We start from the raw sequence: 8,328 nt of genomic DNA, 5'->3' as shown, positions 1-8,328 counted from the left end.
AAAAAAAAAAAACACAAAGAAAAGAGACAGAGGGCTAACACATCCCCAGATGTGTCATGTAGGATTTGAGGTGACCTTATTTCCTTCTTCCAAGAGGCAGTGTGGCTTTGAAAGTCAAGGGGTGGCTTAATTTGTGCATTAATGTTCTCATCTACAGAATGGAGAAGATGGTGATAGGGTTGTCCTCAGGGCCAAGTTATGAAATTCACCACTTCTGGAGAATATGCTTGCCATATGTCAACAATTGTTGACATCTGTACTGGCTGGTTTTGTGTGTCAACTTGACACAGGCTGGAGTTATTACAGAGAAAGGAGCTTCAGTTGGAGAAGTGCCTCCATGATCCAGCTGTGGGGCATTTTCTCAATTAGTAATCAAGGGAAGAGGGTCTCTTGTAGGTGGTGCCATCCCTGGGTTCTATTAGAAAGCTAGCTGAGCAAGCCAGGGAGAAGCAAGCCAGTAAGTAACATCCCTCCATGGCCTCTGCATCAGCTCCTGCTTCCTGACCTGCTTGAGTTCCAGTCCTGACTTCCTTTACTGATGAACAGCAATGTGGAAGTGTAAGCTGAATAAACCCTTTCCTCCCCAACTTGTTTCTTGGTCGTCATGTTTGTGCAGGAATAGAAACCCTGACTAAGACAGATATTCACCCGAGTTTCATCATTTTTCAGTACTGGATGTATATATTACAGTAAAAGTTAAACATCAGTGACAGAGAGGGGAACAAATGAGAGAGGGTGTGTATGGCCATAGAGAGGTGACATCCAGAAGGCCCTAGAGAGAGGCATCAAACCTGCACACCCAGAGACCCACAGACATAGAAATTGCTGATGTCATAACTTTGTGCAAGGGAAAGACTTCTCCTGCTGTTTTCTATAATGGCATGCGTGAGACCAGGTGATTAATAGGTTAAGAATTTCCAGTTAATGGTGCAGGCTGCTAGAAAGGACTTTCTGCTGACTAGAGAGAGGATGGGCAGCTGGGGCTGCTCTGTGACAGCCCACATTCTCTAGGAAGAATCTGCAACACAGAGGAAGCCATACTCCTCTTAATGATCCAATCCCCTCTTAATGGTGACACCACCTCTCAGGACTGTCACAGGCAATTGGCAAAGATTGTCTTTGTAGGGGACAAGCCCTATCTAAAGCACAGCACTCTACACCTACCTCCTCACAAGATAAAATACAACCACTGCATTCCCAAATCTCATTCCAAAGTCCATCCCAAAAGTCTTAATTTGTTCCTGCAAATGCAAAGTCCAAAGTCCCACTTATCAGCCTGTGAAATCAAAATAAGTTCTCCACATCCAAAACACAACAAGAACAGCAGAAGATAGATACACTCCTGTTCCCAAAGGCTGACTCCGGCCATCTGCCCACTAGGTCCTGGGTATCTAGCATAGCTGCCAGCATGTTCAGGAGACTTGCACTCTTCATGGCTTGGCTGGATCCCACATTCTGCCTACACAGCATGGACAAGAGAGCACAGCATGTGCCCAAGAGCTCAGATGAACTGTCCTCGGGGAAGATAGGAAAATTCAAGACCTGCTTCACCCTCAGCTCTGACAATTAGCATCCATATTAACTGGACTAAATGGCTGGCTATCTGGATCAGCCTTTGGTTAGCAAGGGCTTGAAGATAGAATTGCATCAGTTTCCAACTTTTGTTTAATTGACACAGTCGACGAGTAAAGTAAAATAGCAACATTGGAAGCCCCCAACCCTTACCTTTAATTCCCATATCCCAAGCTCTGAAAAAAAATCAAGATTTTTTCATTAAATTTCATGCTAAAACTTAACATACTGTTGTTGTTCATTCTTCTGGTGTTGGTGTTTTTAGTAAACTGAAGAATATTATCCAATATGGAGGGTGCATACACTGACTAACAAGACTGGTTATATTATATTAACTGGTATGGTTAAGTGGAAGGTTTTTTATTGTAGATACGAGAGAAGAGAACAGTCAGAGGCACCTGGAAGAGTTCAAAACATAAAGAGAAAATAATAAGACTGAATGTGGCCAACAGACTGGACTGAGACTGGAGAGTAGGGATGGGGAGAGCTGGCAGGTTTAAAGAGCTAGCTAGGGTTTGTGGTGCCTGTGAGCCTGGAGGCCAGCATGCACTTTGGGATGCTATTAGGAACCACAGCCATTTGTCCCTTCTGCCAATGATAAGGAACTGGCTCCTTAGGTAGAGGGGAACCTGTGTCACAAGTTCCAGACGACTGCTGGCTTTTGTCTAATGTCCAGAACTTGAACCTGACAGGAAGTCTTTACAGGAACAGGGAAAAGCCATGCTTAGATTCAAGTATCTTCAAGGGTGATTGACCAATCAGAACTTCCTGATGAGAAGTTTAAACTCACAGACCCAGAGTCAAAATTATCTTATTAGTCATCTGTTACCCATTTCTGTGTCTGATCAAACAGTAAAAACTTAAAATGTATTTTTAGGAGACCATTTCAACCAATTCAAAAATTTAAGTCTGTCACAGATAACATCTGAAACCTACTCTTCCTGTAGCCCATCTACCCACGGCCATCACCTATGCATTTAGCAAATGTGATGATGGTTTATGGCCTTTTTCTTTTCTGTAACTAGTAAAAGCTTTGTGTGTGTGTGTGGTGTGAAGGGGGTGGCTGTTAAGAGCACTTTCTGCTCTTGAAGAGGACCTGGATTTTCAGTATCCACATGGTGGCTCATAACGACCTGTAACTCTGGTTCCAGGGGATCCAAAGACCTCTTCTGGCTTTCATGGGCTCCTGAGTGTGTGTGTGTGTGTGTGTGTGTGTGTGTGTGTGTACATCTTTTTAAAAAGAAGCTTATGTAACCACTTCAGTGGCAGAGCATACGATTCAGGATAACTTGAGTCTGCGTTCCTGGGCTGTGATCATTCATATCTGGCTCACAGTAAACTGCCTCTTTCCAGGTGAGTGCTGTGCTTTGCAGCAATAGATTTTAATGCTAAGGATAATCCACTTTCTCTAAAGCACTTACCAAGATCAGGGTCAGGCACCATCATGGGATGCTCAAACCGACTGTCCACACTGTGTTTCAGTCAGTGGTCCAATGCTTTACTCTGAGCCTTGTTTCGTGTTATTTGTTTACAGGGTATTTGGACAGAACATTTGTTTGCTAGCATTCGGCCTCTTCTCCTGCCATTTTTTCGTGTCGTATGACTTTTCCTGGGGAGACATGAACAAATGCCTATTCACTCCAGTGTGTTGGCTAGCTTTATGTCAACCTGACACAAGCTAGACTTATTGAAGAGGAAAGAGCCTCAGATCAAGGAAATTTCTCCATGTGATCAGGCTGCAGGCAAGCCTGGAGGGTGTTTTCTTAATTAGTGATTGATAGGGAAGGCCCAGCGCATTGTGAATGGTGCCATCCCTGGCCTGGTGGTTCCGGGTTCTATAAGAAAGCAGGCTGAGCAAGACATGAAGAGAAAGCCAGTAAGCAGCAACCCCATAACCTGTGGCCTCTGCATCAGCTCCTGCCTCCAGGTTCCTGCCCTGTTTGAGTTCCTGTCCTGACTTCCTTCAGTGACAAACAGTCTTATGAAAGCATAAACCAAATAATCTCTTTCCTCCCCAAGTTGCTTTTGGACACGACTAAGACACCCCAGACAGCCAACTCTGTCTTGGTAAACCAATGTGTTTATTAGGATCACTTACAGACTTCTGCTCACCTTAGAGTAACTATGACCCCACTGGCTCTTGTTGGTAGTGATCCTTGAAGATTTGGCCTTGATTCTTTTTACCAAAATGATACAGAACAACTCACCTCCAGTAACAACACTGTTGTGATGTTTTACCCTTTTGCCTGTTTCCTTCCTCCCATCCCTTCCCAGAAAACCCATCCCTCCTCAGCCCCCCACCCCGCATCTTGGCTGTGCTCCACCGAGTCTTATGACTCTTGGTTCACAGGTTCCAAGGTACTGCTTAGGCCAGGTACTTTTCCAGCTGGCTGGCCTGCTCCCCCCAAGCATGAACTAATTAATTTAACTCTCAAGTTCCTGAGATGCCCCACCCTCTCTTCTGAGTAGGTCTCAGATAAAAAAAAAATTCCACTGTTGACAAAGGACTTCTTAGCCTGGCCACCCACAGACACAGAGACGATCGGCTGACTCTCAGGACGACAAGTGACCCAGAGAGAAGTGGCCCAGAGAAGAGTCTGGGCATATGTTATACTTACTTCACTTCTTGCAGTGCCCTGACTGATTTCTTACCTGCACTACCTGCTTTAACTTAAAGTCTTTAAAAACTTATTTATTTCTATATGTATGGGTGTTTTGCTTGTATGTGTTTCTGTGCACATAGTGCACAGAAGAAGTCTCTGGATCCCCTGAGACTGGAGTTACAAGTGGTTGTGAGTCACCATGTGGGAACTGGTTATCAAACCTGGGTCCTTTGGGACAAGCAACCAATGCTCTTAAATAGTGAGCTATCTAGGGTTGGGGATTTAGCTCAGTGGTAGAGTGCTTGCCTAGCACTGGGTTCAGTCCTCAGCTCTGGAAAAAACAAAAAAGAAAAAACAAAAAACACTAAGCTATCTCTCTAGCACTACTGATGCTTAAAGTCTTTAAGAAGGCTAAAACATCCCAAAGTCCACAGTGTCATTTCATACAGCTCAAGGCTAACCTAAAATCTATAATTCCTGTTGCATTTATTTTTCCAGCCAGTATTTACATATTTAAAATTAAAAGGTTTCGGCCATGGTAATGGCCCATGCCCATTGTTCCAGCACGTAGGAAGTGAAGTTGGGAAGGTCACCAGGTGAGGGCCAGCCTTGGCAGCATAGTGAGTTTCAGACCAGCCTGGGTTGCCAGGACATTCTGTCTTAAATATAAAATAACAATGAAACTTAAATTGAATTAAAGGATTAGACTCTTGGTGAAGTGGTTAAATAATTGATGGCACAGTCATTCACTGAAACAATAAAGCCATTTTGAATATGAAGACATCATTTTCATGATGATGAGGCTCGTGAGTAAGGGTATTTGCAGCAAAATTTAGAATAGCTGTAAAATTCGCACATTGGATAAAAGGATGCGAAGAAATAAGGAACCCAGCCATTTTGCTTGTGCACACACAAGACATCTTTGAGACCATACACTAAAAATATACGCAAAATACTCTAATTTTGAGTACAACATTGCTGGGAAGAGAGAATTTTTACTACACAGTCAAGCTTTTCATGAATGTTCCTGTTCAAATGGGGGGGGGGTCTAGAATCTTTAATTTATCCTCAATTATATATAGCTATATACAGACATATATGCATGTATGTATATACATAGGTGTGTATATATAAATTTATATCTGTATATTCAAGAGCCACACTAAAAGAATGGGGTGGGGGCTGACGATATGACTTGGTGAGTAAGAGCACTGGCCGCTCTTCTAAAGGTCTTGAGTCCAAATCCCAGCAGCCACGTGGTGGCTCACAACCACCCCAGTGAGATCTGACACCCTCTTCTGGTGTGTCTGAAGTCAGCTACAGTGTACTTATATATAATAATAAAGAAATCTTTGGGCCGGAGCAAGCAGGGACTGAGCGAATAGAGTTGACCAGAGTGAGCAGGGCCGACTGGAGTGAGCAGAGGTCCTAAAAATTCAATCCCCAACAACCACATAAAGACTCACAACCATCTGTACAGGTACAGTTTACTCACATACGTAAAATAAATAAATCTTTAAAAAATATAAGGGGACTATAACTACAAAGAATAACACTAGTTAAAAATTAATTTTAAATGTCAGCAAAAAATGAGCTTGTGAGATATATTTTGGAAGATGGTTAGGCCATAGTACAGATTATGGAGAGAGTTCACTTGAACTTCTATGTGTGGGCCCCTGAAGAAGGAGCTAGAGAAAATACCAAAGGAGCTAAAGGGGTCTGCAACCCTATAGGAGGATCAACAATATGAACTAACCANTACCCCTCAGAACTGTGTTTCTAGTTGCATATGTAGCAGAGGATGGCCTAGTTGGCCATCAATGGGAGGAGAGGCCCTTGGTCTTGTGAAGATCATATGCCCCAGTACAGGGGAATGCCAGGCCAGGGCCAGGAAGCAGGAGTGGATGGGTTGGAGAGTAGGGCATGGGGAGGGTATAGGGGACTTTTGAGATAGCATTTGAAATGTAAATGAAGAAAATATCTAATAAAAAAAAATGAAATGTAGCCGGGTGACCGTGGTGCATGCCTTTAATCCCAGCACTTGGGAGGCAGAGACAGGCAGATTTCTGAGTTTGAGGCCAGCCTGGTCTACAAAGTGAGTTCCAGAACAGCCAGGGCTACACAGAGAAACCCTGTCTCAAAAAAAAACAAAAACAAAAAAAACAAAAACAAAAAAAAAGAACTTCTATGTGTGTGCTTCATTTGCATTTTTCACTCTTTACCTGGTCACGCTATAGTGATAATAATAATACAGTTCTAACTCACCCCTACTGTGATTCTGCGTGCCGTTTACTGTGTAGTAACACTTGTAGATATTATCTCCTTTACTCTGCAGTCTGAGTAGGTAAGTGTGTGTGTGAACTTACACATGGGCATGCGTGTAGCACCCAGAGGAGACTGTCAGATGTTTCTGCTGTATTTCTTTGAGGCAGAGTCTTTTGTCAAACTGGAAGCCTGCTGCTTGGGCTAGGCTGGCTGCCAGGCTCCCAGGACCTGCCAGTCTCCACCCTTCACCCCCTCCAGCGCTGGAGCTACAGGCATGCATGCCCAGGTTTTTCCATGAATGTTTGGGATTTGAATGCAGGTTCTTGTGCTCGCATAGCAAGTACTCTGACCACTGAACTGTCTCCCTAGTTGCACCCCACAAGGAAGCTGGATTTCTCCCCGCAGCTGCAGGTGAGGAACTCAAGGCTTGGAGAAGTGAAGTCCTGTCCCCACTACCTGTATTGATTCAGAAGCCACTGACTCTGGATACCTAGCAGGTCGATGTCTGGCTTGTTGAAGAATTCAGGCACTTGCTGCTCATGCTTACCAGGCCTCACTCTGTCCTCAGTCTGTCTCTGTCTCTGTCTCTCTCTGTCTCTGTCTCTCTCTCTCTGCTGGGTTATCTGCTTTGGTGTGCCTTCATCGCAAGGGCTCAGAGTAGCCATGTATCTGGTTTAAGGGATCTCCTACCTTCCCACCAAAGCCAGGATAAGTGTGAGTGCAGACAGGTCAGCCCAGGGTAAAAAGGCTAGGGCCCCTCCCTTTCTAGAACAGAAGCTTGCAAGGATGAGTGGACTTCCTCCTGCCAGCTCAGAGAAAGCAGGGGTGACTCACAAAAGCAAATGTCCAGGTCTTTTGTATATGCAGAGTTCCAAAGTCATCCGAGGAGGGAAGAAGAAAGCCAGCCAGAGAGTGGATCAAGAGCTGGGGAGACCCATGCAAAAGAGGCTGGCTCCCAGCAACCTGGAAGCCAGCGAGGAAGCCAAAGCAACCTGCCTCAAGGCTGGGCTGAGAGAGGAAGAAGCTGGCCGAAGCTGGTAAGGAGTGGGAGAGGGAGGAGCAGGTGTGCTTTTTGGTGTGAACTCTGGCCTAGGAGGCAGGCTTCTGGGTCAATTTTCAAGCTGGGCCTCTCCGGCTCTGAAGCTGGTGCCCAAGTCACTTTACATTCTGAGCCTGGGTTTTCCCACCTAGCTTGTAGGTATTTATAGAATCATTTGAACTTGTGTACTGTGTGGTATACTGAGTGAGGGTGGCTTCTCCCTCACAGAAATAGTAAGAAGGGGTCTTGGGCTTCCTCAACAGAGGGAAGCAGGGTGCGGAGAAGTGAAGCCATTGAGTCATATCAGCACAAATTGGTGAGACTTTTCACTCCCTGGTCTATTCTTGTTTCTGGGTTTAGCCAAGCAAATGGCCTCATGAAAATGGAAACAGTTTGTAAAAGGCAAAGATGTCCTCTAAAGGTTACCATACACAGCTTCTAGCAAGACCCAGCCCTTTTGGTCTGGATGCCAGTTCTCCAGCTTGCTGTCGGGATGCTGAAAACATAGGGGTGGGCAGATGCTATAGACAAGTTTCTGTTAATGATGACTGCAGGGAGGTGTTTAGAATTTACTGATGCTGAGCTGTTCTGCAGGAAGCTGGGGCCTGTAAATCACTGGCGTCTTGGTCTCCTAGAGACACTGAACTCTGTGCAGTGGGTGTCTGAGAGAAGCTCCTGAGAGAAGGACCCAAGCAACCGTTACCATCTTTTTTTTATTGAACATCCATTTAGAGCTATGGCCATGAAACCTCAGAGAATGTAGGTCTGATCTAGGGTGATGAAGGGAGATCTTTAAGGATAGCGAGACAAGTTGACTGGAATAAGGTTAACTTAAAAAAAAAAAAAAAA

At 44.7% G+C, this 8,328-nt stretch overlaps 1 protein-coding gene and 1 long non-coding RNA gene across 3 annotated transcripts in view; one reads left to right on the top strand and one right to left on the bottom strand.

The window, feature by feature from the left end:
- Positions 1 to 7,356, bottom strand: part of LOC115030898 — a 9,826-nt gene extending 2,470 nt beyond the window's left edge. The window contains exons 1-2 of the long non-coding RNA XR_003836496.1: positions 7,275 to 7,356; positions 2,994 to 3,181 (exon numbers count right to left, since the gene is read on the bottom strand). This is a non-coding gene — a long non-coding RNA (uncharacterized LOC115030898). The remainder of the gene's footprint in view (positions 1 to 2,993; positions 3,182 to 7,274) is intronic.
- Rnf183 (ring finger protein 183) overlaps positions 6,739 to 8,328 on the top strand; it is a 7,845-nt gene continuing 6,255 nt past the window's right edge. The window contains exons 1-2 of one of the 2 annotated variants that reach the window (XM_029476810.1): positions 6,739 to 6,851; positions 7,308 to 7,477. The gene's annotated coding sequence lies outside the window, so the exon portion shown is untranslated. Of the gene's footprint in view, positions 6,852 to 7,215; positions 7,478 to 8,328 lie in introns of those variants that run through there. The other variant, XM_021159196.1, reaches the window with a different exon arrangement.

The sequence above is a fragment of the Mus caroli genome, chromosome 4, assembly GCF_900094665.2.
Source record: "Mus caroli chromosome 4, CAROLI_EIJ_v1.1, whole genome shotgun sequence".
In the NCBI taxonomy this organism is placed as follows: Eukaryota; Metazoa; Chordata; class Mammalia; order Rodentia; family Muridae; genus Mus; species Mus caroli.
Note: the sequence above shows the minus strand (reverse complement) of the source record. Positions and strands in the feature narration are given on the sequence as shown.